Source organism: Oncorhynchus mykiss, chromosome 4 (genome assembly GCF_057628025.1).
Source record: "Oncorhynchus mykiss isolate SJ-2025 chromosome 4, ASM5762802v1, whole genome shotgun sequence".
In the NCBI taxonomy this organism is placed as follows: Eukaryota; Metazoa; Chordata; class Actinopteri; order Salmoniformes; family Salmonidae; genus Oncorhynchus; species Oncorhynchus mykiss.
The window spans coordinates 10,910,338-10,935,508 of record NC_143025.1 but is presented as its reverse complement, the minus strand read 5'-3'; the positions used below and the strand labels follow the sequence as shown (position 1 = coordinate 10,935,508).

Genomic DNA, 25,171 nt, shown 5'->3' with positions numbered 1-25,171 from the left:
CCCCCGTTAATCACACAGACTAACTCTTGGTACCACTGGATGCAGAAGACAGAGACGAATCTGATGGTACAACCCATACGTCTATAGCTAAAACACACAATGTTTAAAAGGGGGTAGAATTCAACACAAATAACCGGCTTTGAAATATGGATGGCTGTCCATCAACATTAGGTCATATTTTACCTGTTGGCAACCAGCATCGCTGACCATTTTTCTCAATTGAGAAACCTAGCAATTCTCCATAATTAACATAATTTGATTGCAACAACTGTTGATGCTGAGAATGCAACACAAACCGCTGGTGCAAATGCTCTTTTCAAGATGCTCCACCTTGATCACAACAACTTATGCACCAAGACTATACTTTCAGGGATCATTTCTATAGTGCGTTACTTGAGAAATGTGTGTCTAAAGTGGTAGATCTCGCTATCCATGATGACGATTCAAGATATTCCCGTTCAGAGCATGAATTTGGTGGTTAGAAATGACCTTGCTCATTTTTCTTCCACCTTTGATGACTGTTCCTTGTTCTTCAATGAACGTGGATGAAGGGAATATGTTCTGAGTGGATGATAACCATGTACAATAAAAGCTACTGAAATGTCTCCCAAATCCTTATCGTTAGTAAAATAAAACCTCTTGAATCAGTCCTGAGACCCCAGCAATAATCTTTTCCGTTTTCTGGCTTTCGTTGATCTCCATGTTCAGCCCTTATATTTTGCTTCAAAATGAGGAGTTTTAAAATGTTCCTTTCAGGACAACCTTTGACCTTCATACGTAGAAGAACCTTGTACTTTCTAACAACTTTTTGGTAGCTTGTGAGCGTCATAGAGCAAAACATGTTACATGTGCATGTTCGATAGAGTCTCAGCTTTTCATAGATAGCTTTTAGTAGTTTGTAATTCAAACCTTTCTGACTCTACAGATGTTTCTGTAAAAAAAAGACCCGGGCCTGGGCACCTTCGGAATCCGTCTTTGTCTCACAAACACAGCTCTATCTCAGCCCCCGTTAATCACACAGACTAACTCTTGGTACCACTGGATGCAGAAGACAGAGACGGATCTGATGGTACAACCCATACGTCTATAGCTAAAACACACAATGTTTAAAAGGGGGTAGAATTCAACACAAATAACCGGCTTTGAAATATGGATGGCTGTCCATCAACATTAGGTCATATTTTACCTGTTGGCAACCAGCATCGCTGACCATTTTTCTCAATTGAGAAACCTAGCAATTCTCCATAATTAACATAATTTGATTGCAACAACTGTTGATGCTGAGAATGCAACACAAACCGCTGGTGCAAATGCTCTTTTCAAGATGCTCCACCTTGATCACAACAACTTATGCACCAAGACTATACTTTCAGGGATCATTTCTATAGTGCGTTACTTGAGAAATGTGTGTCTAAAGTGGTAGATCTCGCTATCCATGATGACGATTCAAGATATTCCCGTTCAGAGCATGAATTTGGTGGTTAGAAATGACCTTGCTCATTTTTCTTCCACCTTTGATGACTGTTCCTTGTTCTTCAATGAACGTGGATGAAGGGAATATGTTCTGAGTGGATGATAACCATGTACAATAAAAGCTACTGAAATGTCTCCCAAATCCTTATCGTTAGTAAAATAAAACCTCTTGAATCAGTCCTGAGACCCCAGCAATAATATTTTCAGTTTTCTGGCTTTCGTTGATCTCCATGTTCAGCCCTTATATTTTGCTTCAAAATGAGGAGTTTTAAAATGTTCCTTTCAGGACAACCTTTGACCTTCATACGTAGAAGAACCTTGTACTTTCTAACAACTTTTTGGTAGCTTGTGAGCGTCATAGAGCAAAACATGTTACATGTGCATGTTCGATAGAGTCTCAGCTTTTCATAGATAGCTTTTAGTAATTTGTAATTCAAACCTTTCTGACTCTACAGATGTTTCTGTAAAAAAAAGACCCGGGCCTGGGCACCTTCGGAATCCGTCTTTGTCTCACAAACACAGCTCTATCTCAGCCCCCGTTAATCACACAGACTAACTCTTGGTACCACTGGATGCAGAAGACAGAGACGAATCTGATGGTACAACCCATACGTCTATAGCTAAAACACACAATGTTTAAAAGGGGGTAGAATTCAACACAAATAACCGGCTTTGAAATATGGATGGCTGTCCATCAACATTAGGTCATATTTTACCTGTTGGCAACCAGCATCGCTGACCATTTTTCTCAATTGAGAAACCTAGCAATTCTCCATAATTAACATAATTTGATTGCAACAACTGTTGATGCTGAGAATGCAACACAAACCGCTGGTGCAAATGCTCTTTTCAAGATGCTCCACCTTGATCACAACAACTTATGCACCAAGACTATACTTTCAGGGATCATTTCTATAGTGCGTTACTTGAGAAATGTGTGTCTAAAGTGGTAGATCTCGCTATCCATGATGACGATTCAAGATATTCCCGTTCAGAGCATGAATTTGGTGGTTAGAAATGACCTTGCTCATTTTTCTTCCACCTTTGATGACTGTTCCTTGTTCTTCAATGAACGTGGATGAAGGGAATATGTTCTGAGTGGATGATAACCATGTACAATAAAAGCTACTGAAATGTCTCCCAAATCCTTATCGTTAGTAAAATAAAACCTCTTGAATCAGTCCTGAGACCCCAGCAATAATCTTTTCAGTTTTCTGGCTTTCGTTGATCTCCATGTTCAGCCCTTATATTTTGCTTCAAAATGAGGAGTTTTAAAATGTTCCTTTCAGGACAACCTTTGACCTTCATACGTAGAAGAACCTTGTACTTTCTAACAACTTTTTGGTAGCTTGTGAGCGTCATAGAGCAAAACATGTTACATGTGCATGTTCGATAGAGTCTCAGCTTTTCATAGATAGCTTTTAGTAGTTTGTAATTCAAACCTTTCTGACTCTACAGATGTTTCTGTAAAAAAAAGACCCGGGCCTGGGCACCTTCGGAATCCGTCTTTGTCTCACAAACACAGCTCTATCTCAGCCCCCGTTAATCACACAGACTAACTCTTGGTACCACTGGATGCAGAAGACAGAGACGAATCTGATGGTACAACCCATACGTCTATAGCTAAAACACACAATGTTTAAAAGGGGGTAGAATTCAACACAAATAACCGGCTTTGAAATATGGATGGCTGTCCATCAACATTAGGTCATATTTTACCTGTTGGCAACCAGCATCGCTGACCATTTTTCTCAATTGAGAAACCTAGCAATTCTCCATAATTAACATAATTTGATTGCAACAACTGTTGATGCTGAGAATGCAACACAAACCGCTGGTGCAAATGCTCTTTTCAAGATGCTCCACCTTGATCACAACAACTTATGCACCAAGACTATACTTTCAGGGATCATTTCTATAGTGCGTTACTTGAGAAATGTGTGTCTAAAGTGGTAGATCTCGCTATCCATGATGACGATTCAAGATATTCCCGTTCAGAGCATGAATTTGGTGGTTAGAAATGACCTTGCTCATTTTTCTTCCACCTTTGATGACTGTTCCTTGTTCTTCAATGAACGTGGATGAAGGGAATATGTTCTGAGTGGATGATAACCATGTACAATAAAAGCTACTGAAATGTCTCCCAAATCCTTATCGTTAGTAAAATAAAACCTCTTGAATCAGTCCTGAGACCCCAGCAATAATCTTTTCCGTTTTCTGGCTTTCGTTGATCTCCATGTTCAGCCCTTATATTTTGCTTCAAAATGAGGAGTTTTAAAATGTTCCTTTCAGGACAACCTTTGACCTTCATACGTAGAAGAACCTTGTACTTTCTAACAACTTTTTGGTAGCTTGTGAGCGTCATAGAGCAAAACATGTTACATGTGCATGTTCGATAGAGTCTCAGCTTTTCATAGATAGCTTTTAGTAGTTTGTAATTCAAACCTTTCTGACTCTACAGATGTTTCTGTAAAAAAAAGACCCGGGCCTGGGCACCTTCGGAATCCGTCTTTGTCTCACAAACACAGCTCTATCTCAGCCCCCGTTAATCACACAGACTAACTCTTGGTACCACTGGATGCAGAAGACAGAGACGAATCTGATGGTACAACCCATACGTCTATAGCTAAAACACACAATGTTTAAAAGGGGGTAGAATTCAACACAAATAACCGGCTTTGAAATATGGATGGCTGTCCATCAACATTAGGTCATATTTTACCTGTTGGCAACCAGCATCGCTGACCATTTTTCTCAATTGAGAAACCTAGCAATTCTCCATAATTAACATAATTTGATTGCAACAACTGTTGATGCTGAGAATGCAACACAAACCGCTGGTGCAAATGCTCTTTTCAAGATGCTCCACCTTGATCACAACAACTTATGCACCAAGACTATACTTTCAGGGATCATTTCTATAGTGCGTTACTTGAGAAATGTGTGTCTAAAGTGGTAGATCTCGCTATCCATGATGACGATTCAAGATATTCCCATTCAGAGCATGAATTTGGTGGTTAGAAATGACCTTGCTCATTTTTCTTCCACCTTTGATGACTGTTCCTTGTTCTTCAATGAACGTGGATGAAGGGAATATGTTCTGAGTGGATGATAACCATGTACAATAAAAGCTACTGAAATGTCTCCCAAATCCTTATCGTTAGTAAAATAAAACTTCTTGAATCAGTCCTGAGACCCCAGCAATAATCTTTTCAGTTTTCTGGCTTTCGTTGATCTCCATGTCCAGCCCTTATATTTTGCTTCAAAATGAGGAGTTTTAAAATTTTCCTTTCAGGACAACCTTTGACCTTCATACGTAGAAGAACCTTGTACTTTCTAACAACGTTTTGGTAGCTTGTGAGCGTCATAGAGCAAAACATGTTACATGTGCATGTTCGATAGAGTCTCAGCTTTTCATAGATAGCTTTTAGTAGTTTGTAATTCAAACCTTTCTGACTCTACAGATGTTTCTGTAAAAAAAAGACCCGGGCCTGGGCACCTTCGGAATCCGTCTTTGTCTCACAAACACAGCTCTATCTCAGCCCCCGTTAATCACACAGACTAACTCTTGGTACCACTGGATGCAGAAGACAGAGACGAATCTGATGGTACAACCCATACGTCTATAGCTAAAACACACAATGTTTAAAAGGGGGTAGAATTCAACACAAATAACCGGCTTTGAAATATGGATGGCTGTCCATCAACATTAGGTCATATTTTACCTGTTGGCAACCAGCATCGCTGACCATTTTTCTCAATTGAGAAACCTAGCAATTCTCCATAATTAACATAATTTGATTGCAACAACTGTTGATGCTGAGAATGCAACACAAACCGCTGGTGCAAATGCTCTTTTCAAGATGCTCCACCTTGATCACAACAACTTATGCACCAAGACTATACTTTCAGGGATCATTTCTATAGTGCGTTACTTGAGAAATGTGTGTCTAAAGTGGTAGATCTCGCTATCCATGATGACGATTCAAGATATTCCCGTTCAGAGCATGAATTTGGTGGTTAGAAATGACCTTGCTCATTTTTCTTCCACCTTTGATGACTGTTCCTTGTTCTTCAATGAACGTGGATGAAGGGAATATGTTCTGAGTGGATGATAACCATGTACAATAAAAGCTACTGAAATGTCTCCCAAATCCTTATCGTTAGTAAAATAAAACCTCTTGAATCAGTCCTGAGACCCCAGCAATAATCTTTTCCGTTTTCTGGCTTTCGTTGATCTCCATGTCCAGCCCTTATATTTTGCTTCAAAATGAGGAGTTTTAAAATGTTCCTTTCAGGACAACCTTTGACCTTCATACGTAGAAGAACCTTGTACTTTCTAACAACTTTTTGGTAGCTTGTGAGCGTCATAGAGCAAAACATGTTACATGTGCATGTTCGATAGAGTCTCAGCTTTTCATAGATAGCTTTTAGTAGTTTGTAATTCAAACCTTTCTGACTCTACAGATGTTTCTGTAAAAAAAAGACCCGGGCCTGGGCACCTTCGGAATCCGTCTTTGTCTCACAAACACAGCTCTATCTCAGCCCCCGTTAATCACACAGACTAACTCTTGGTACCACTGGATGCAGAAGACAGAGACGAATCTGATGGTACAACCCATACGTCTATAGCTAAAACACACAATGTTTAAAAGGGGGTAGAATTCAACACAAATAACCGGCTTTGAAATATGGATGGCTGTCCATCAACATTAGGTCATATTTTACCTGTTGGCAACCAGCATCGCTGACCATTTTTCTCAATTGAGAAACCTAGCAATTCTCCATAATTAACATAATTTGATTGCAACAACTGTTGATGCTGAGAATGCAACACAAACCGCTGGTGCAAATGCTCTTTTCAAGATGCTCCACCTTGATCACAACAACTTATGCACCAAGACTATACTTTCAGGGATCATTTCTATAGTGCGTTACTTGAGAAATGTGTGTCTAAAGTGGTAGATCTCGCTATCCATGATGACGATTCAAGATATTCCCGTTCAGAGCATGAATTTGGTGGTTAGAAATGACCTTGCTCATTTTTCTTCCACCTTTGATGACTGTTCCTTGTTCTTCAATGAACGTGGATGAAGGGAATATGTTCTGAGTGGATGATAACCATGTACAATAAAAGCTACTGAAATGTCTCCCAAATCCTTATCGTTAGTAAAATAAAACCTCTTGAATCAGTCCTGAGACCCCAGCAATAATCTTTTCCGTTTTCTGGCTTTCGTTGATCTCCATGTCCAGCCCTTATATTTTGCTTCAAAATGAGGAGTTTTAAAATGTTCCTTTCAGGACAACCTTTGACCTTCATACGTAGAAGAACCTTGTACTTTCTAACAACTTTTTGGTAGCTTGTGAGCGTCATAGAGCAAAACATGTTACATGTGCATGTTCGATAGAGTCTCAGCTTTTCATAGATAGCTTTTAGTAGTTTGTAATTCAAACCTTTCTGACTCTACAGATGTTTCTGTAAAAAAAAGACCCGGGCCTGGGCACCTTCGGAATCCGTCTTTGTCTCACAAACACAGCTCTATCTCAGCCCCCGTTAATCACACAGACTAACTCTTGGTACCACTGGATGCAGAAGACAGAGACGAATCTGATGGTACAACCCATACGTCTATAGCTAAAACACACAATGTTTAAAAGGGGGTAGAATTCAACACAAATAACCGGCTTTGAAATATGGATGGCTGTCCATCAACATTAGGTCATATTTTACCTGTTGGCAACCAGCATCGCTGACCATTTTTCTCAATTGAGAAACCTAGCAATTCTCCATAATTAACATAATTTGATTGCAACAACTGTTGATGCTGAGAATGCAACACAAACCGCTGGTGCAAATGCTCTTTTCAAGATGCTCCACCTTGATCACAACAACTTATGCACCAAGACTATACTTTCAGGGATCATTTCTATAGTGCGTTACTTGAGAAATGTGTGTCTAAAGTGGTAGATCTCGCTATCCATGATGACGATTCAAGATATTCCCGTTCAGAGCATGAATTTGGTGGTTAGAAATGACCTTGCTCATTTTTCTTCCACCTTTGATGACTGTTCCTTGTTCTTCAATGAACGTGGATGAAGGGAATATGTTCTGAGTGGATGATAACCATGTACAATAAAAGCTACTGAAATGTCTCCCAAATCCTTATCGTTAGTAAAATAAAACTTCTTGAATCAGTCCTGAGACCCCAGCAATAATCTTTTCAGTTTTCTGGCTTTCGTTGATCTCCATGTCCAGCCCTTATATTTTGCTTCAAAATGAGGAGTTTTAAAATTTTCCTTTCAGGACAACCTTTGACCTTCATACGTAGAAGAACCTTGTACTTTCTAACAACGTTTTGGTAGCTTGTGAGCGTCATAGAGCAAAACATGTTACATGTGCATGTTCGATAGAGTCTCAGCTTTTCATAGATAGCTTTTAGTAGTTTGTAATTCAAACCTTTCTGACTCTACAGATGTTTCTGTAAAAAAAAGACCCGGGCCTGGGCACCTTCGGAATCCGTCTTTGTCTCACAAACACAGCTCTATCTCAGCCCCCGTTAATCACACAGACTAACTCTTGGTACCACTGGATGCAGAAGACAGAGACGAATCTGATGGTACAACCCATACGTCTATAGCTAAAACACACAATGTTTAAAAGGGGGTAGAATTCAACACAAATAACCGGCTTTGAAATATGGATGGCTGTCCATCAACATTAGGTCATATTTTACCTGTTGGCAACCAGCATCGCTGACCATTTTTCTCAATTGAGAAACCTAGCAATTCTCCATAATTAACATAATTTGATTGCAACAACTGTTGATGCTGAGAATGCAACACAAACCGCTGGTGCAAATGCTCTTTTCAAGATGCTCCACCTTGATCACAACAACTTATGCACCAAGACTATACTTTCAGGGATCATTTCTATAGTGCGTTACTTGAGAAATGTGTGTCTAAAGTGGTAGATCTCGCTATCCATGATGACGATTCAAGATATTCCCGTTCAGAGCATGAATTTGGTGGTTAGAAATGACCTTGCTCATTTTTCTTCCACCTTTGATGACTGTTCCTTGTTCTTCAATGAACGTGGATGAAGGGAATATGTTCTGAGTGGATGATAACCATGTACAATAAAAGCTACTGAAATGTCTCCCAAATCCTTATCGTTAGTAAAATAAAACTTCTTGAATCAGTCCTGAGACCCCAGCAATAATCTTTTCAGTTTTCTGGCTTTCGTTGATCTCCATGTCCAGCCCTTATATTTTGCTTCAAAATGAGGAGTTTTAAAATTTTCCTTTCAGGACAACCTTTGACCTTCATACGTAGAAGAACCTTGTACTTTCTAACAACGTTTTGGTAGCTTGTGAGCGTCATAGAGCAAAACATGTTACATGTGCATGTTCGATAGAGTCTCAGCTTTTCATAGATAGCTTTTAGTAGTTTGTAATTCAAACCTTTCTGACTCTACAGATGTTTCTGTAAAAAAAAGACCCGGGCCTGGGCACCTTCGGAATCCGTCTTTGTCTCACAAACACAGCTCTATCTCAGCCCCCGTTAATCACACAGACTAACTCTTGGTACCACTGGATGCAGAAGACAGAGACGAATCTGATGGTACAACCCATACGTCTATAGCTAAAACACACAATGTTTAAAAGGGGGTAGAATTCAACACAAATAACCGGCTTTGAAATATGGATGGCTGTCCATCAACATTAGGTCATATTTTACCTGTTGGCAACCAGCATCGCTGACCATTTTTCTCAATTGAGAAACCTAGCAATTCTCCATAATTAACATAATTTGATTGCAACAACTGTTGATGCTGAGAATGCAACACAAACCGCTGGTGCAAATGCTCTTTTCAAGATGCTCCACCTTGATCACAACAACTTATGCACCAAGACTATACTTTCAGGGATCATTTCTATAGTGCGTTACTTGAGAAATGTGTGTCTAAAGTGGTAGATCTCGCTATCCATGATGACGATTCAAGATATTCCCGTTCAGAGCATGAATTTGGTGGTTAGAAATGACCTTGCTCATTTTTCTTCCACCTTTGATGACTGTTCCTTGTTCTTCAATGAACGTGGATGAAGGGAATATGTTCTGAGTGGATGATAACCATGTACAATAAAAGCTACTGAAATGTCTCCCAAATCCTTATCGTTAGTAAAATAAAACCTCTTGAATCAGTCCTGAGACCCCAGCAATAATCTTTTCCGTTTTCTGGCTTTCGTTGATCTCCATGTCCAGCCCTTATATTTTGCTTCAAAATGAGGAGTTTTAAAATTTTCCTTTCAGGACAACCTTTGACCTTCATACGTAGAAGAACCTTGTACTTTCTAACAACTTTTTGGTAGCTTGTGAGCGTCATAGAGCAAAACATGTTACATGTGCATGTTCGATAGAGTCTCAGCTTTTCATAGATAGCTTTTAGTAGTTTGTAATTCAAACCTTTCTGACTCTACAGATGTTTCTGTAAAAAAAAGACCCGGGCCTGGGCACCTTCGGAATCCGTCTTTGTCTCACAAACACAGCTCTATCTCAGCCCCCGTTAATCACACAGACTAACTCTTGGTACCACTGGATGCAGAAGACAGAGACGAATCTGATGGTACAACCCATACGTCTATAGCTAAAACACACAATGTTTAAAAGGGGGTAGAATTCAACACAAATAACCGGCTTTGAAATATGGATGGCTGTCCATCAACATTAGGTCATATTTTACCTGTTGGCAACCAGCATCGCTGACCATTTTTCTCAATTGAGAAACCTAGCAATTCTCCATAATTAACATAATTTGATTGCAACAACTGTTGATGCTGAGAATGCAACACAAACCGCTGGTGCAAATGCTCTTTTCAAGATGCTCCACCTTGATCACAACAACTTATGCACCAAGACTATACTTTCAGGGATCATTTCTATAGTGCGTTACTTGAGAAATGTGTGTCTAAAGTGGTAGATCTCGCTATCCATGATGACGATTCAAGATATTCCCGTTCAGAGCATGAATTTGGTGGTTAGAAATGACCTTGCTCATTTTTCTTCCACCTTTGATGACTGTTCCTTGTTCTTCAATGAACGTGGATGAAGGGAATATGTTCTGAGTGGATGATAACCATGTACAATAAAAGCTACTGAAATGTCTCCCAAATCCTTATCGTTAGTAAAATAAAACTTCTTGAATCAGTCCTGAGACCCCAGCAATAATCTTTTCAGTTTTCTGGCTTTCGTTGATCTCCATGTCCAGCCCTTATATTTTGCTTCAAAATGAGGAGTTTTAAAATTTTCCTTTCAGGACAACCTTTGAACTTCATACGTAGAAGAACCTTGTACTTTATAACAACGTTTTGGTAGCTTGTGAGCATCATAGAGCAAAACATGTTACATGTGCATGTTCGATAGAGTCTCAGCTTTTCATAGATAGCTTTTAGTAGTTTGTAATTCAAACCTTTCTGACTCTACAGATGTTTCTGTAAAAAAAAGACCCGGGCCTGGGCACCTTCGGAATCCGTCTTTGTCTCACAAACACAGCTCTATCTCAGCCCCCGTTAATCACACAGACTAACTCTTGGTACCACTGGATGCAGAAGACAGAGACGAATCTGATGGTACAACCCATACGTCTATAGCTAAAACACACAATGTTTAAAAGGGGGTAGAATTCAACACAAATAACCGGCTTTGAAATATGGATGGCTGTCCATCAACATTAGGTCATATTTTACCTGTTGGCAACCAGCATCGCTGACCATTTTTCTCAATTGAGAAACCTAGCAATTCTCCATAATTAACATAATTTGATTGCAACAACTGTTGATGCTGAGAATGCAACACAAACCGCTGGTGCAAATGCTCTTTTCAAGATGCTCCACCTTGATCACAACAACTTATGCACCAAGACTATACTTTCAGGGATCATTTCTATAGTGCGTTACTTGAGAAATGTGTGTCTAAAGTGGTAGATCTCGCTATCCATGATGACGATTCAAGATATTCCCGTTCAGAGCATGAATTTGGTGGTTAGAAATGACCTTGCTCATTTTTCTTCCACCTTTGATGACTGTTCCTTGTTCTTCAATGAACGTGGATGAAGGGAATATGTTCTGAGTGGATGATAACCATGTACAATAAAAGCTACTGAAATGTCTCCCAAATCCTTATCGTTAGTAAAATAAAACTTCTTGAATCAGTCCTGAGACCCCAGCAATAATCTTTTCAGTTTTCTGGCTTTCGTTGATCTCCATGTCCAGCCCTTATATTTTGCTTCAAAATGAGGAGTTTTAAAATTTTCCTTTCAGGACAACCTTTGACCTTCATACGTAGAAGAACCTTGTACTTTCTAACAACGTTTTGGTAGCTTGTGAGCGTCATAGAGCAAAACATGTTACATGTGCATGTTCGATAGAGTCTCAGCTTTTCATAGATAGCTTTTAGTAGTTTGTAATTCAAACCTTTCTGACTCTACAGATGTTTCTGTAAAAAAAAGACCCGGGCCTGGGCACCTTCGGAATCCGTCTTTGTCTCACAAACACAGCTCTATCTCAGCCCCCGTTAATCACACAGACTAACTCTTGGTACCACTGGATGCAGAAGACAGAGACGAATCTGATGGTACAACCCATACGTCTATAGCTAAAACACACAATGTTTAAAAGGGGGTAGAATTCAACACAAATAACCGGCTTTGAAATATGGATGGCTGTCCATCAACATTAGGTCATATTTTACCTGTTGGCAACCAGCATCGCTGACCATTTTTCTCAATTGAGAAACCTAGCAATTCTCCATAATTAACATAATTTGATTGCAACAACTGTTGATGCTGAGAATGCAACACAAACCGCTGGTGCAAATGCTCTTTTCAAGATGCTCCACCTTGATCACAACAACTTATGCACCAAGGCTATACTTTCAGGGATCATTTCTATAGTGCGTTACTTGAGAAATGTGTGTCTAAAGTGGTAGATCTCGCTATCCATGATGACGATTCAAGATATTCCCGTTCAGAGCATGAATTTGGTGGTTAGAAATGACCTTGCTCATTTTTCTTCCACCTTTGATGACTGTTCCTTGTTCTTCAATGAACGTGGATGAAGGGAATATGTTCTGAGTGGATGATAACCATGTACAATAAAAGCTACTGAAATGTCTCCCAAATCCTTATCGTTAGTAAAATAAAACTTCTTGAATCAGTCCTGAGACCCCAGCAATAATCTTTTCAGTTTTCTGGCTTTCGTTGATCTCCATGTCCAGCCCTTATATTTTGCTTCAAAATGAGGAGTTTTAAAATTTTCCTTTCAGGACAACCTTTGACCTTCATACGTAGAAGAACCTTGTACTTTCTAACAACGTTTTGGTAGCTTGTGAGCGTCATAGAGCAAAACATGTTACATGTGCATGTTCGATAGAGTCTCAGCTTTTCATAGATAGCTTTTAGTAGTTTGTAATTCAAACCTTTCTGACTCTACAGATGTTTCTGTAAAAAAAAGACCCGGGCCTGGGCACCTTCGGAATCCGTCTTTGTCTCACAAACACAGCTCTATCTCAGCCCCCGTTAATCACACAGACTAACTCTTGGTACCACTGGATGCAGAAGACAGAGACGAATCTGATGGTACAACCCATACGTCTATAGCTAAAACACACAATGTTTAAAAGGGGGTAGAATTCAACACAAATAACCGGCTTTGAAATATGGATGGCTGTCCATCAACATTAGGTCATATTTTACCTGTTGGCAACCAGCATCGCTGACCATTTTTCTCAATTGAGAAACCTAGCAATTCTCCATAATTAACATAATTTGATTGCAACAACTGTTGATGCTGAGAATGCAACACAAACCGCTGGTGCAAATGCTCTTTTCAAGATGCTCCACCTTGATCACAACAACTTATGCACCAAGACTATACTTTCAGGGATCATTTCTATAGTGCGTTACTTGAGAAATGTGTGTCTAAAGTGGTAGATCTCGCTATCCATGATGACGATTCAAGATATTCCCGTTCAGAGCATGAATTTGGTGGTTAGAAATGACCTTGCTCATTTTTCTTCCACCTTTGATGACTGTTCCTTGTTCTTCAATGAACGTGGATGAAGGGAATATGTTCTGAGTGGATGATAACCATGTACAATAAAAGCTCTTGAATCAGTCCTGAGACCCCAGCAATAATCTTTTCCGTTTTCTGGCTTTCGTTGATCTCCATGTCCAGCCCTTATATTTTGCTTCAAAATGAGGAGTTTTAAAATGTTCCTTTCAGGACAACCTTTGACCTTCATACGTAGAAGAACCTTGTACTTTCTAACAACTTTTTGGTAGCTTGTGAGCGTCATAGAGCAAAACATGTTACATGTGCATGTTCGATAGAGTCTCAGCTTTTCATAGATAGCTTTTAGTAGTTTGTAATTCAAACCTTTCTGACTCTACAGATGTTTCTGTAAAAAAAAGACCCGGGCCTGGGCACCTTCGGAATCCGTCTTTGTCTCACAAACACAGCTCTATCTCAGCCCCCGTTAATCACACAGACTAACTCTTGGTACCACTGGATGCAGAAGACAGAGACGAATCTGATGGTACAACCCATACGTCTATAGCTAAAACACACAATGTTTAAAAGGGGGTAGAATTCAACACAAATAACCGGCTTTGAAATATGGATGGCTGTCCATCAACATTAGGTCATATTTTACCTGTTGGCAACCAGCATCGCTGACCATTTTTCTCAATTGAGAAACCTAGCAATTCTCCATAATTAACATAATTTGATTGCAACAACTGTTGATGCTGAGAATGCAACACAAACCGCTGGTGCAAATGCTCTTTTCAAGATGCTCCACCTTGATCACAACAACTTATGCACCAAGGCTATACTTTCAGGGATCATTTCTATAGTGCGTTACTTGAGAAATGTGTGTCTAAAGTGGTAGATCTCGCTATCCATGATGACGATTCAAGATATTCCCGTTCAGAGCATGAATTTGGTGGTTAGAAATGACCTTGCTCATTTTTCTTCCACCTTTGATGACTGTTCCTTGTTCTTCAATGAACGTGGATGAAGGGAATATGTTCTGAGTGGATGATAACCATGTACAATAAAAGCTCTTGAATCAGTCCTGAGACCCCAGCAATAATCTTTTCCGTTTTCTGGCTTTCGTTGATCTCCATGTCCAGCCCTTATATTTTGCTTCAAAATGAGGAGTTTTAAAATGTTCCTTTCAGGACAACCTTTGACCTTCATACGTAGAAGAACCTTGTACTTTCTAACAACTTTTTGGTAGCTTGTGAGCGTCATAGAGCAAAACATGTTACATGTGCATGTTCGATAGAGTCTCAGCTTTTCATAGATAGCTTTTAGTAGTTTGTAATTCAAACCTTTCTGACTCTACAGATGTTTCTGTAAAAAAAAGACCCGGGCCTGGGCACCTTCGGAATCCGTCTTTGTCTCACAAACACAGCTCTATCTCAGCCCCCGTTAATCACACAGACTAACTCTTGGTACCACTGGATGCAGAAGACAGAGACGAATCTGATGGTACAACCCATACGTCTATAGCTAAAACACACAATGTTTAAAAGGGGGTAGAATTCAACACAAATAACCGGCTTTGAAATATGGATGGCTGTCCATCAACATTAGGTCATATTTTACCTGTTGGCAACCAGCATCGCTGACCATTTTTCTCAATTGAGAAACCTAGCAATTCTCCATAATTAACATAATTTGATTGCAACAACTGTTGATGCTGAGAATGCAACACAAACCGCTGGTGCAAATGCTCTTTTCAAGATGCTCCACCTTGATCACAACAACTTATGCACCAAGACTATACTTTCAGGGATCATTTCTATAGTGCGTTACTTGAGAAATGTGTGTCTAAAGTGGTAGATCTCGCTATCCATGATGACGATTCAAGATATTCCCGTTCAGAGCATGAATTTGGTGGTTAGAAATGACCTTGCTCATTTTTCTTCCACCTTTGATGACTGTTCCTTGTTCTTCAATGAACGTGGATGAAGGGAATATGTTCTGAGTGGATGATAACCATGTACAATAAAAGCTACTGAAATGTCTCCCAAATCCTTATCGTTAGTAAAATAAAACTTCTTGAATCAGTCCTGAGACCCCAGCAATAATCTTTTCAGTTTTCTGGCTTTCGTTGATCTCCATGTCCAGCCCTTATATTTTGCTTCAAAATGAGGAGTTTTAAAATGTTCCTTTCAGGACAACCTTTGACCTTCATACGTAGAAGAACCTTGTACTTTCTAACAACTTTTTGGTAGCTTGTGAGCGTCATAGAGCAAAACATGTTACATGTGCATGTTCGATAGAGTCTCAGCTTTTCATAGATAGCTTTTAGTAGTTTGTAATTCAAACCTTTCTGACTCTACAGATGTTTCTGTAAAAAAAAGACCCGGGCCTGGGCACCTTCGGAATCCGTCTTTGTCTCACAAACACAGCTCTATCTCAGCCCCCGTTAATCACACAGACTAACTCTTGGTACCACTGGATGCAGAAGACAGAGACGAATCTGATGGTACAACCCATACGTCTATAGCTAAAACACACAATGTTTAAAAGGGGGTAGAATTCAACACAAATAACCGGCTTTGAAATATGGATGGCTGTCCATCAACATTAGGTCATATTTTACCTGTTGGCAACCAGCATCGCTGACCATTTTTCTCAATTGAGAAACCTAGCAATTCTCCATAATTAACATAATTTGATTGCAACAACTGTTGATGCTGAGAATGCAACACAAACCGCTGGTGCAAATGCTCTTTTCAAGATGCTCCACCTTGATCACAACAACTTATGCACCAAGACTATACTTTCAGGGATCATTTCTATAGTGCGTTACTTGAGAAATGTGTGTCTAAAGTGGTAGATCTCGCTATCCATGATGACGATTCAAGATATTCCCGTTCAGAGCATGAATTTGGTGGTTAGAAATGACCTTGCTCATTTTTCTTCCACCTTTGATGACTGTTCCTTGTTCTTCAATGAACGTGGATGAAGGGAATATGTTCTGAGTGGATGATAACCATGTACAATAAAAGCTACTGAAATGTCTCCCAAATCCTTATCGTTAGTAAAATAAAACTTCTTGAATCAGTCCTGAGACCCCAGCAATAATCTTTTCAGTTTTCTGGCTTTCGTTGATCTCCATGTCCAGCCCTTATATTTTGCTTCAAAATGAGGAGTTTTAAAATGTTCCTTTCAGGACAACCTTTGACCTTCATACGTAGAAGAACCTTGTACTTTCTAACAACTTTTTGGTAGCTTGTGAGCGTCATAGAGCAAAACATGTTACATGTGCATGTTCGATAGAGTCTCAGCTTTTCATAGATAGCTTTTAGTAGTTTGTAATTCAAACCTTTCTGACTCTACAGATGTTTCTGTAAAAAAAAGACCCGGGCCTGGGCACCTTCGGAATCCGTCTTTGTCTCACAAACACAGCTCTATCTCAGCCCCCGTTAATCACACAGACTAACTCTTGGTACCACTGGATGCAGAAGACAGAGACGAATCTGATGGTACAACCCATACGTCTATAGCTAAAACACACAATGTTTAAAAGGGGGTAGAATTCAACACAAATAACCGGCTTTGAAATATGGATGGCTGTCCATCAACATTAGGTCATATTTTACCTGTTGGCAACCAGCATCGCTGACCATTTTTCTCAATTGAGAAACCTAGCAATTCTCCATAATTAACATAATTTGATTGCAACAACTGTTGATGCTGAGAATGCAACACAAACCGCTGGTGCAAATGCTCTTTTCAAGATGCTCCACCTTGATCACAACAACTTATGCACCAAGGCTATACTTTCAGGGATCATTTCTATAGTGCGTTACTTGAGAAATGTGTGTCTAAAGTGGTAGATCTCGCTATCCATGATGACGATTCAAGATATTCCCGTTCAGAGCATGAATTTGGTGGTTAGAAATGACCTTGCTCATTTTTCTTCCACCTTTGATGACTGTTCCTTGTTCTTCAATGAACGTGGATGAAGGGAATATGTTCTGAGTGGATGATAACCATGTACAATAAAAGCTACTGAAATGTCTCCCAAATCCTTATCGTTAGTAAAATAAAACCTCTTGAATCAGTCCTGAGACCCCAGCAATAATCTTTTCCGTTTTCTGGCTTTCGTTGATCTCCATGTCCAGCCCTTATATTTTGCTTCAAAATGAGGAGTTTTAAAATGTTCCTTTCAGGACAACCTTTGACCTTCATACGTAGAAGAACCTTGTACTTTCTAACAACTTTTTGGTAGCTTGTGAGCGTCATAGAGCAAAACATGTTACATGTGCATGTTCGATAGAGTCTCAGCTTTTCATAGATAGCTTTTAGTAGTTTGTAATTCAAACCTTTCTGACTCTACAGATGTTTCTGTAAAAAAAAGACCCGGGCCTGGGCACCTTCGGAATCCGTCTTTGTCTCACAAACACAGCTCTATCTCAGCCCCCGTTAATCACACAGACTAACTCTTGGTACCACTGGATGCAGAAGACAGAGACGAATCTGATGGTACAACCCATACGTCTATAGCTAAAACACACAATGTTTAAAAGGGGGTAGAATTCAACACAAATAACCGGCTTTGAAATATGGATGGCTGTCCATCAACATTAGGTCATATTTTACCTGTTGGCAACCAGCATCGCTGACCATTTTTCTCAATTGAGAAACCTAGCAATTCTCCATAATTAACATAATTTGATTGCAACAACTGTTGATGCTGAGAATGCAACACAAACCGCTGGTGCAAATGCTCTTTTCAAGATGCTCCACCTTGATCACAACAACTTATGCACCAAGACTATACTTTCAGGGATCATTTCTATAGTGCGTTACTTGAGAAATGTGTGTCTAAAGTGGTAGATCTCGCTATCCATGATGACGATTCAAGATATTCCCGTTCAGAGCATGAATTTGGTGGTTAGAAATGACCTTGCTCATTTTTCTTCCACCTTTGATGACTGTTCCTTGTTCTTCAATGAACGTGGATGAAGGGAATATGTTCTGAGTGGATGATAACCATGTACAATAAAAGCTACTGAAATGTCTCCCAAATCCTTATCGTTAGTAAAATAAAACTTCTTGAATCAGTCCTGAGACCCCAGCAATAATCTTTTCAGTTTTCTGGCTTTCGTTGATCTCCATGTCCAGCCCTTATATTTTGCTTCAAAATGAGGAGTTTTAAAATGTTCCTTTCAGGACAACCTTTGACCTTCATACGTAGAAGAACCTTGTACTTTCTAACAACTTTTTGGTAGCTTGTGAGCGTCATAGAGCAAAACATGTTACATGTGCATGTTCGATAGAGTCTCAGCTTTTCATAGATAGCTTTTAGTAGTTTGTAATTCAAACCTTTCTGACTCTACAGATGTTTCTGTAAAAAAAAGACCCGGGCCTGGGCACCTTCGGAATCCGTCTTTGTCTCACAAACACAGCTCTATCTCAGCCCCCGTTAATCACACAGACTAACTCTTGGTACCACTGGATGCAGAAGACAGAGACGAATCTGATGGTACAACCCATACGTCTATAGCTAAAACACACAATGTTTAAAAGGGGGTAGAATTCAACACAAATAACCGGCTTTGAAATATGGATGGCTGTCCATCAACATTAGGTCATATTTTACCTGTTGGCAACCAGCATCGCTGACCATTTTTCTCAATTGAGAAACCTAGCAATTCTCCATAATTAACATAATTTGATTGCAACAACTGTTGATGCTGAGAATGCAACACAAACCGCTGGTGCAAATGCTCTTTTCAAGATGCTCCACCTTGATCACAACAACTTATGCACCAAGGCTATACTTTCAGGGATCATTTCTATAGTGCGTTACTTGAGAAATGTGTGTCTAAAGTGGTAGATCTCGCTATCCATGATGACGATTCAAGATATTCCCGTTCAGAGCATGAATTTGGTGGTTAGAAATGACCTTGCTCATTTTTCTTCCACCTTTGATGACTGTTCCTTGTTCTTCAATGAACGTGGATGAAGGGAATATGTTCTGAGTGGATGATAACCATGTACAATAAAAGCTACTGAAATGTCTCCCAAATCCTTATCGTTAGTAAAATAAAACCTCTTGAATCAGTCCTGAGACCCCAGCAATAATCTTTTCCGTTTTCTGGCTTTCGTTGATCTCCATGTCCAGCCCTTATATTTTGCTTCAAAATGAGGAGTTTTAAAATGTTCCTTTCAGGACAACCTTTGACCTTCATACGTAGAAGAACCTTGTACTTTCTAACAACTTTTTGGTAGCTTGTGAGCGTCATAGAGCAAAACATGTTACATGTGCATGTTCGATAGAGTCTCAGCTTTTCATAGATAGCTTTTAGTAGTTTGTAATTCAAACCTTTCTGACTCTACAGATGTTTCTGTAAAAAAAAGACCCGGGCCTGGGCACCTTCGGAATCCGTCTTTGTCTCACAAACACAGCTCTATCTCAGCCCCCGTTAATCACACAGACTAACTCTTGGTACCACTGGATGCAGAAGACAGAGACGAATCTGATGGTACAACCCATACGTCTATAGCTAAAACACACAATGTTTAAAAGGGGGTAGAATTCAACACAAATAACCGGCTTTGAAATATGGATGGCTGTCCATCAACATTAGGTCATATTTTACCTGTTGGCAACCAGCATCGCTGACCATTTTTCTCAATTGAGAAACCTAGCAATTCTCCATAATTAACATAATTTGATTGCAACAACTGTTGATGCTGAGAATGCAACACAAACCGCTGGTGCAAATGCTCTTTTCAAGATGCTCCACCTTGATCACAACAACTTATGCACCAAGACTATACTTTCAGGGATCATTTCTATAGTGCGTTACTTGAGAAATGTGTGTCTAAAGTGGTAGATCTCGCTATCCATGATGACGATTCAAGATATTCCCGTTCAGAGCATGAATTTGGTGGTTAGAAATGACCTTGCTCATTTTTCTTCCACCTTTGATGACTGTTCCTTGTTCTTCAATGAACGTGGATGAAGGGAATATGTTCTGAGTGGATGATAACCATGTACAATAAAAGCTACTGAAATGTCTCCCAAATCCTTATCGTTAGTAAAATAAAACTTCTTGAATCAGTCCTGAGACCCCAGCAATAATCTTTTCAGTTTTCTGGCTTTCGTTGATCTCCATGTCCAGCCCTTATATTTTGCTTCAAAATGAGGAGTTTTAAAATGTTCCTTTCAGGACAACCTTTGACCTTCATACGTAGAAGAACCTTGTACTTTCTAACAACTTTTTGGTAGCTTGTGAGCGTCATAGAGCAAAACATGTTACATGTGCATGTTCGATAGAGTCTCAGCTTTTCATAGATAGCTTTTAGTAGTTTGTAATTCAAACCTTTCTGACTCTACAGATGTTTCTGTAAAAAAAAGACCCGGGCCTGGGCACCTTCGGAATCCGTCTTTGTCTCACAAACACAGCTCTATCTCAGCCCCCGTTAATCACACAGACTAACTCTTGGTACCACTGGATGCAGAAGACAGAGACGAATCTGATGGTACAACCCATACGTCTATAGCTAAAACACACAATGTTTAAAAGGGGGTAGAATTCAACACAAATAACCGGCTTTGAAATATGGATGGCTGTCCATCAACATTAGGTCATATTTTACCTGTTGGCAACCAGCATCGCTGACCATTTTTCTCAATTGAGAAACCTAGCAATTCTCCATAATTAACATAATTTGATTGCAACAACTGTTGATGCTGAGAATGCAACACAAACCGCTGGTGCAAATGCTCTTTTCAAGATGCTCCACCTTGATCACAACAACTTATGCACCAAGACTATACTTTCAGGGATCATTTCTATAGTGCGTTACTTGAGAAATGTGTGTCTAAAGTGGTAGATCTCGCTATCCATGATGACGATTCAAGATATTCCCGTTCAGAGCATGAATTTGGTGGTTAGAAATGACCTTGCTCATTTTTCTTCCACCTTTGATGACTGTTCCTTGTTCTTCAATGAACGTGGATGAAGGGAATATGTTCTGATTGGATGATAACCATGTACAATAAAAGCTACTGAAATGTCTCCCAAATCCTTATCGTTAGTAAAATAAAACTTCTTGAATCAGTCCTGAGACCCCAGCAATAATCTTTTCAGTTTTCTGGCTTTCGTTGATCTCCATGTCCAGCCCTTATATTTTGCTTCAAAATGAGGAGTTTTAAAATGTTCCTTTCAGGACAACCTTTGACCTTCATACGTAGAAGAACCTTGTACTTTCTAACAACTTTTTGGTAGCTTGTGAGCGTCATAGAGCAAAACATGTTACATGTGCATGTTCGATAGAGTCTCAGCTTTTCATAGATAGCTTTTAGTAGTTTGTAATTCAAACCTTTCTGACTCTACAGATGTTTCTGTAAAAAAAAGACCCGGGCCTGGGCACCTTCGGAATCCGTCTTTGTCTCACAAACACAGCTCTATCTCAGCCCCCGTTAATCACACAGACTAACTCTTGGTACCACTGGATGCAGAAGACAGAGACGAATCTGATGGTACAACCCATACGTCTATAGCTAAAACACACAATGTTTAAAAGGGGGTAGAATTCAACACAAATAACCGGCTTTGAAATATGGATGGCTGTCCATCAACATTAGGTCATATTTTACCTGTTGGCAACCAGCATCGCTGACCATTTTTCTCAATTGAGAAACCTAGCAATTCTCCATAATTAACATAATTTGATTGCAACAACTGTTGATGCTGAGAATGCAACACAAACCGCTGGTGCAAATGCTCTTTTCAAGATGCTCCACCTTGATCACAACAACTTATGCACCAAGACTATACTTTCAGGGATCATTTCTATAGTGCGTTACTTGAGAAATGTGTGTCTAAAGTGGTAGATCTCGCTATCCATGATGACGATTCAAGATATTCCCGTTCAGAGCATGAATTTGGTGGTTAGAAATGACCTTGCTCATTTTTCTTCCACCTTTGATGACTGTTCCTTGTTCTTCAATGAACGTGGATGAAGGGAATATGTTCTGAGTGGATGATAACCATGTACAATAAAAGCTACTGAAATGTCTCCCAAATCCTTATCGTTAGTAAAATAAAACTTCTTGAATCAGTCCTGAGACCCCAGCAATAATCTTTTCAGTTTTCTGGCTTTCGTTGATCTCCATGTCCAGCCCTTATATTTTGCTTCAAAATGAGGAGTTTTAAAATGTTCCTTTCAGGACAACCTTTGACCTTCATACGTAGAAGAACCTTGTACTTTCTAACAACTTTTTGGTAGCTTGTGAGCGTCATAGAGCAAAACATGTTACATGTGCATGTTCGATAGAGTCTCAGCTTTTCATAGATAGCTTTTAGTAGTTTGTAATTCAAACCTTTCTGACTCTACAGATGTTTCTGTAAAAAAAAGACCCGGGCCTGGGCACCTTCGGAATCCGTCTTTGTCTCACAAACACAGCTCTATCTCAGCCCCCGTTAATCACACAGACTAACTCTTGGTACCACTGGATGCAGAAGACAGAGACGAATCTGATGGTACAACCCATACGTCTATAGCTAAAACACACAATGTTTAAAAGGGGGTAGAATTCAACACAAATAACCGGCTTTGAAATATGGATGGCTGTCCATCAACATTAGGTCATATTTTACCTGTTGGCAACCAGCATCGCTGACCATTTTTCTCAATTGAGAAACCTAGCAATTCTCCATAATTAACATAATTTGATTGCAACAACTGTTGATGCTGAGAATGCAACACAAACCGCTGGTGCAAATGCTCTTTTCAAGATGCTCCACCTTGATCACAACAACTTATGCACCAAGGCTATACTTTCAGGGATCATTTCTATAGTGCGTTACTTGAGAAATGTGTGTCTAAAGTGGTAGATCTCGCTATCCATGATGACGATTCAAGATATTCCCGTTCAGAGCATGAATTTGGTGGTTAGAAATGACCTTGCTCATTTTTCTTCCACCTTTGATGACTGTTCCTTGTTCTTCAATGAACGTGGATGAAGGGAATATGTTCTGAGTGGATGATAACCATGTACAATAAAAGCTACTGAAATGTCTCCCAAATCCTTATCGTTAGTAAAATAAAACCTCTTGAATCAGTCCTGAGACCCCAGCAATAATCTTTTCCGTTTTCTGGCTTTCGTTGATCTCCATGTCCAGCCCTTATATTTTGCTTCAAAATGAGGAGTTTTAAAATGTTCCTTTCAGGACAACCTTTGACCTTCATACGTAGAAGAACCTTGTACTTTCTAACAACTTTTTGGTAGCTTGTGAGCGTCATAGAGCAAAACATGTTACATGTGCATGTTCGATAGAGTCTCAGCTTTTCATAGATAGCTTTTAGTAGTTTGTAATTCAAACCTTTCTGACTCTACAGATGTTTCTGTAAAAAAAAGACCCGGGCCTGGGCACCTTCGGAATCCGTCTTTGTCTCACAAACACAGCTCTATCTCAGCCCCCGTTAATCACACAGACTAACTCTTGGTACCACTGGATGCAGAAGACAGAGACGAATCTGATGGTACAACCCATACGTCTATAGCTAAAACACACAATGTTTAAAAGGGGGTAGAATTCAACACAAATAACCGGCTTTGAAATATGGATGGCTGTCCATCAACATTAGGTCATATTTTACCTGTTGGCAACCAGCATCGCTGACCATTTTTCTCAATTGAGAAACCTAGCAATTCTCCATAATTAACATAATTTGATTGCAACAACTGTTGATGCTGAGAATGCAACACAAACCGCTGGTGCAAATGCTCTTTTCAAGATGCTCCACCTTGATCACAACAACTTATGCACCAAGACTATACTTTCAGGGATCATTTCTATAGTGCGTTACTTGAGAAATGTGTGTCTAAAGTGGTAGATCTCGCTATCCATGATGACGATTCAAGATATTCCCGTTCAGAGCATGAATTTGGTGGTTAGAAATGACCTTGCTCATTTTTCTTCCACCTTTGATGACTGTTCCTTGTTCTTCAATGAACGTGGATGAAGGGAATATGTTCTGAGTGGATGATAACCATGTACAATAAAAGCTACTGAAATGTCTCCCAAATCCTTATCGTTAGTAAAATAAAACTTCTTGAATCAGTCCTGAGACCCCAGCAATAATCTTTTCAGTTTTCTGGCTTTCGTTGATCTCCATGTCCAGCCCTTATATTTTGCTTCAAAATGAGGAGTTTTAAAATGTTCCTTTCAGGACAACCTTTGACCTTCATACGTAGAAGAACCTTGTACTTTCTAACAACTTTTTGGTAGCTTGTGAGCGTCATAGAGCAAAACATGTTACATGTGCATGTTCGATAGAGTCTCAGCTTTTCATAGATAGCTTTTAGTAGTTTGTAATTCAAACCTTTCTGACTCTACAGATGTTTCTGTAAAAAAAAGACCCGGGCCTGGGCACCTTCGGAATCCGTCTTTGTCTCACAAACACAGCTCTATCTCAGCCCCCGTTAATCACACAGACTAACTCTTGGTACCACTGGATGCAGAAGACAGAGACGAATCTGATGGTACAACCCATACGTCTATAGCTAAAACACACAATGTTTAAAAGGGGGTAGAATTCAACACAAATAACCGGCTTTGAAATATGGATGGCTGTCCATCAACATTAGGTCATATTTTACC

General features: G+C 39.6%; 25 non-coding genes across 25 annotated transcripts; all 25 read left to right on the top strand.

The window, feature by feature from the left end:
- Positions 1–354: 354 nt before the first annotated feature.
- On the top strand, positions 355–570 carry LOC149983794 (small nucleolar RNA U3). Its single transcript, XR_016495681.1, has one exon. It is a non-coding gene; the product is annotated as a small nucleolar RNA U3 (small nucleolar RNA).
- A 787-nt stretch (positions 571–1,357) lies between these two features.
- LOC149983793 (small nucleolar RNA U3) lies at positions 1,358–1,573 on the top strand. Its single transcript, XR_016495680.1, has one exon. It is a non-coding gene; the product is annotated as a small nucleolar RNA U3 (small nucleolar RNA).
- A 787-nt stretch (positions 1,574–2,360) lies between these two features.
- On the top strand, positions 2,361–2,576 carry LOC149983792 (small nucleolar RNA U3). Its single transcript, XR_016495679.1, has one exon. It is a non-coding gene; the product is annotated as a small nucleolar RNA U3 (small nucleolar RNA).
- Positions 2,577–3,363: 787 nt separating this feature from the next.
- On the top strand, positions 3,364–3,579 carry LOC149983791 (small nucleolar RNA U3). The gene has a single exon (XR_016495678.1). It is a non-coding gene; the product is annotated as a small nucleolar RNA U3 (small nucleolar RNA).
- A 787-nt stretch (positions 3,580–4,366) lies between these two features.
- LOC149983790 (small nucleolar RNA U3) lies at positions 4,367–4,582 on the top strand. Its single transcript, XR_016495772.1, has one exon. It is a non-coding gene; the product is annotated as a small nucleolar RNA U3 (small nucleolar RNA).
- Positions 4,583–5,369: 787 nt separating this feature from the next.
- Positions 5,370–5,585, top strand: LOC149983789 (small nucleolar RNA U3). The gene has a single exon (XR_016495677.1). It is a non-coding gene; the product is annotated as a small nucleolar RNA U3 (small nucleolar RNA).
- Positions 5,586–6,372: 787 nt separating this feature from the next.
- LOC149983788 (small nucleolar RNA U3) lies at positions 6,373–6,588 on the top strand. Its single transcript, XR_016495676.1, has one exon. It is a non-coding gene; the product is annotated as a small nucleolar RNA U3 (small nucleolar RNA).
- Positions 6,589–7,375: 787 nt separating this feature from the next.
- On the top strand, positions 7,376–7,591 carry LOC149983787 (small nucleolar RNA U3). The gene has a single exon (XR_016495673.1). It is a non-coding gene; the product is annotated as a small nucleolar RNA U3 (small nucleolar RNA).
- A 787-nt stretch (positions 7,592–8,378) lies between these two features.
- Positions 8,379–8,594, top strand: LOC149983786 (small nucleolar RNA U3). The gene has a single exon (XR_016495670.1). It is a non-coding gene; the product is annotated as a small nucleolar RNA U3 (small nucleolar RNA).
- A 787-nt stretch (positions 8,595–9,381) lies between these two features.
- On the top strand, positions 9,382–9,597 carry LOC149983785 (small nucleolar RNA U3). The gene has a single exon (XR_016495668.1). It is a non-coding gene; the product is annotated as a small nucleolar RNA U3 (small nucleolar RNA).
- Positions 9,598–10,384: 787 nt separating this feature from the next.
- On the top strand, positions 10,385–10,600 carry LOC149983784 (small nucleolar RNA U3). Its single transcript, XR_016495665.1, has one exon. It is a non-coding gene; the product is annotated as a small nucleolar RNA U3 (small nucleolar RNA).
- A 787-nt stretch (positions 10,601–11,387) lies between these two features.
- LOC149983783 (small nucleolar RNA U3) lies at positions 11,388–11,603 on the top strand. The gene has a single exon (XR_016495664.1). It is a non-coding gene; the product is annotated as a small nucleolar RNA U3 (small nucleolar RNA).
- Positions 11,604–12,390: 787 nt separating this feature from the next.
- On the top strand, positions 12,391–12,606 carry LOC149983782 (small nucleolar RNA U3). Its single transcript, XR_016495712.1, has one exon. It is a non-coding gene; the product is annotated as a small nucleolar RNA U3 (small nucleolar RNA).
- A 787-nt stretch (positions 12,607–13,393) lies between these two features.
- LOC149983781 (small nucleolar RNA U3) lies at positions 13,394–13,609 on the top strand. The gene has a single exon (XR_016495663.1). It is a non-coding gene; the product is annotated as a small nucleolar RNA U3 (small nucleolar RNA).
- A 743-nt stretch (positions 13,610–14,352) lies between these two features.
- LOC149983780 (small nucleolar RNA U3) lies at positions 14,353–14,568 on the top strand. Its single transcript, XR_016495711.1, has one exon. It is a non-coding gene; the product is annotated as a small nucleolar RNA U3 (small nucleolar RNA).
- A 743-nt stretch (positions 14,569–15,311) lies between these two features.
- LOC149983779 (small nucleolar RNA U3) lies at positions 15,312–15,527 on the top strand. The gene has a single exon (XR_016495657.1). It is a non-coding gene; the product is annotated as a small nucleolar RNA U3 (small nucleolar RNA).
- Positions 15,528–16,314: 787 nt separating this feature from the next.
- On the top strand, positions 16,315–16,530 carry LOC149983778 (small nucleolar RNA U3). Its single transcript, XR_016495656.1, has one exon. It is a non-coding gene; the product is annotated as a small nucleolar RNA U3 (small nucleolar RNA).
- A 787-nt stretch (positions 16,531–17,317) lies between these two features.
- On the top strand, positions 17,318–17,533 carry LOC149983777 (small nucleolar RNA U3). The gene has a single exon (XR_016495710.1). It is a non-coding gene; the product is annotated as a small nucleolar RNA U3 (small nucleolar RNA).
- A 787-nt stretch (positions 17,534–18,320) lies between these two features.
- On the top strand, positions 18,321–18,536 carry LOC149983776 (small nucleolar RNA U3). Its single transcript, XR_016495655.1, has one exon. It is a non-coding gene; the product is annotated as a small nucleolar RNA U3 (small nucleolar RNA).
- Positions 18,537–19,323: 787 nt separating this feature from the next.
- Positions 19,324–19,539, top strand: LOC149983775 (small nucleolar RNA U3). The gene has a single exon (XR_016495709.1). It is a non-coding gene; the product is annotated as a small nucleolar RNA U3 (small nucleolar RNA).
- A 787-nt stretch (positions 19,540–20,326) lies between these two features.
- Positions 20,327–20,542, top strand: LOC149983774 (small nucleolar RNA U3). Its single transcript, XR_016495804.1, has one exon. It is a non-coding gene; the product is annotated as a small nucleolar RNA U3 (small nucleolar RNA).
- Positions 20,543–21,329: 787 nt separating this feature from the next.
- Positions 21,330–21,545, top strand: LOC149983773 (small nucleolar RNA U3). Its single transcript, XR_016495720.1, has one exon. It is a non-coding gene; the product is annotated as a small nucleolar RNA U3 (small nucleolar RNA).
- Positions 21,546–22,332: 787 nt separating this feature from the next.
- Positions 22,333–22,548, top strand: LOC149983772 (small nucleolar RNA U3). The gene has a single exon (XR_016495803.1). It is a non-coding gene; the product is annotated as a small nucleolar RNA U3 (small nucleolar RNA).
- A 787-nt stretch (positions 22,549–23,335) lies between these two features.
- Positions 23,336–23,551, top strand: LOC149983771 (small nucleolar RNA U3). Its single transcript, XR_016495708.1, has one exon. It is a non-coding gene; the product is annotated as a small nucleolar RNA U3 (small nucleolar RNA).
- A 787-nt stretch (positions 23,552–24,338) lies between these two features.
- LOC149983770 (small nucleolar RNA U3) lies at positions 24,339–24,554 on the top strand. Its single transcript, XR_016495802.1, has one exon. It is a non-coding gene; the product is annotated as a small nucleolar RNA U3 (small nucleolar RNA).
- Positions 24,555–25,171: the final 617 nt, after the last annotated feature.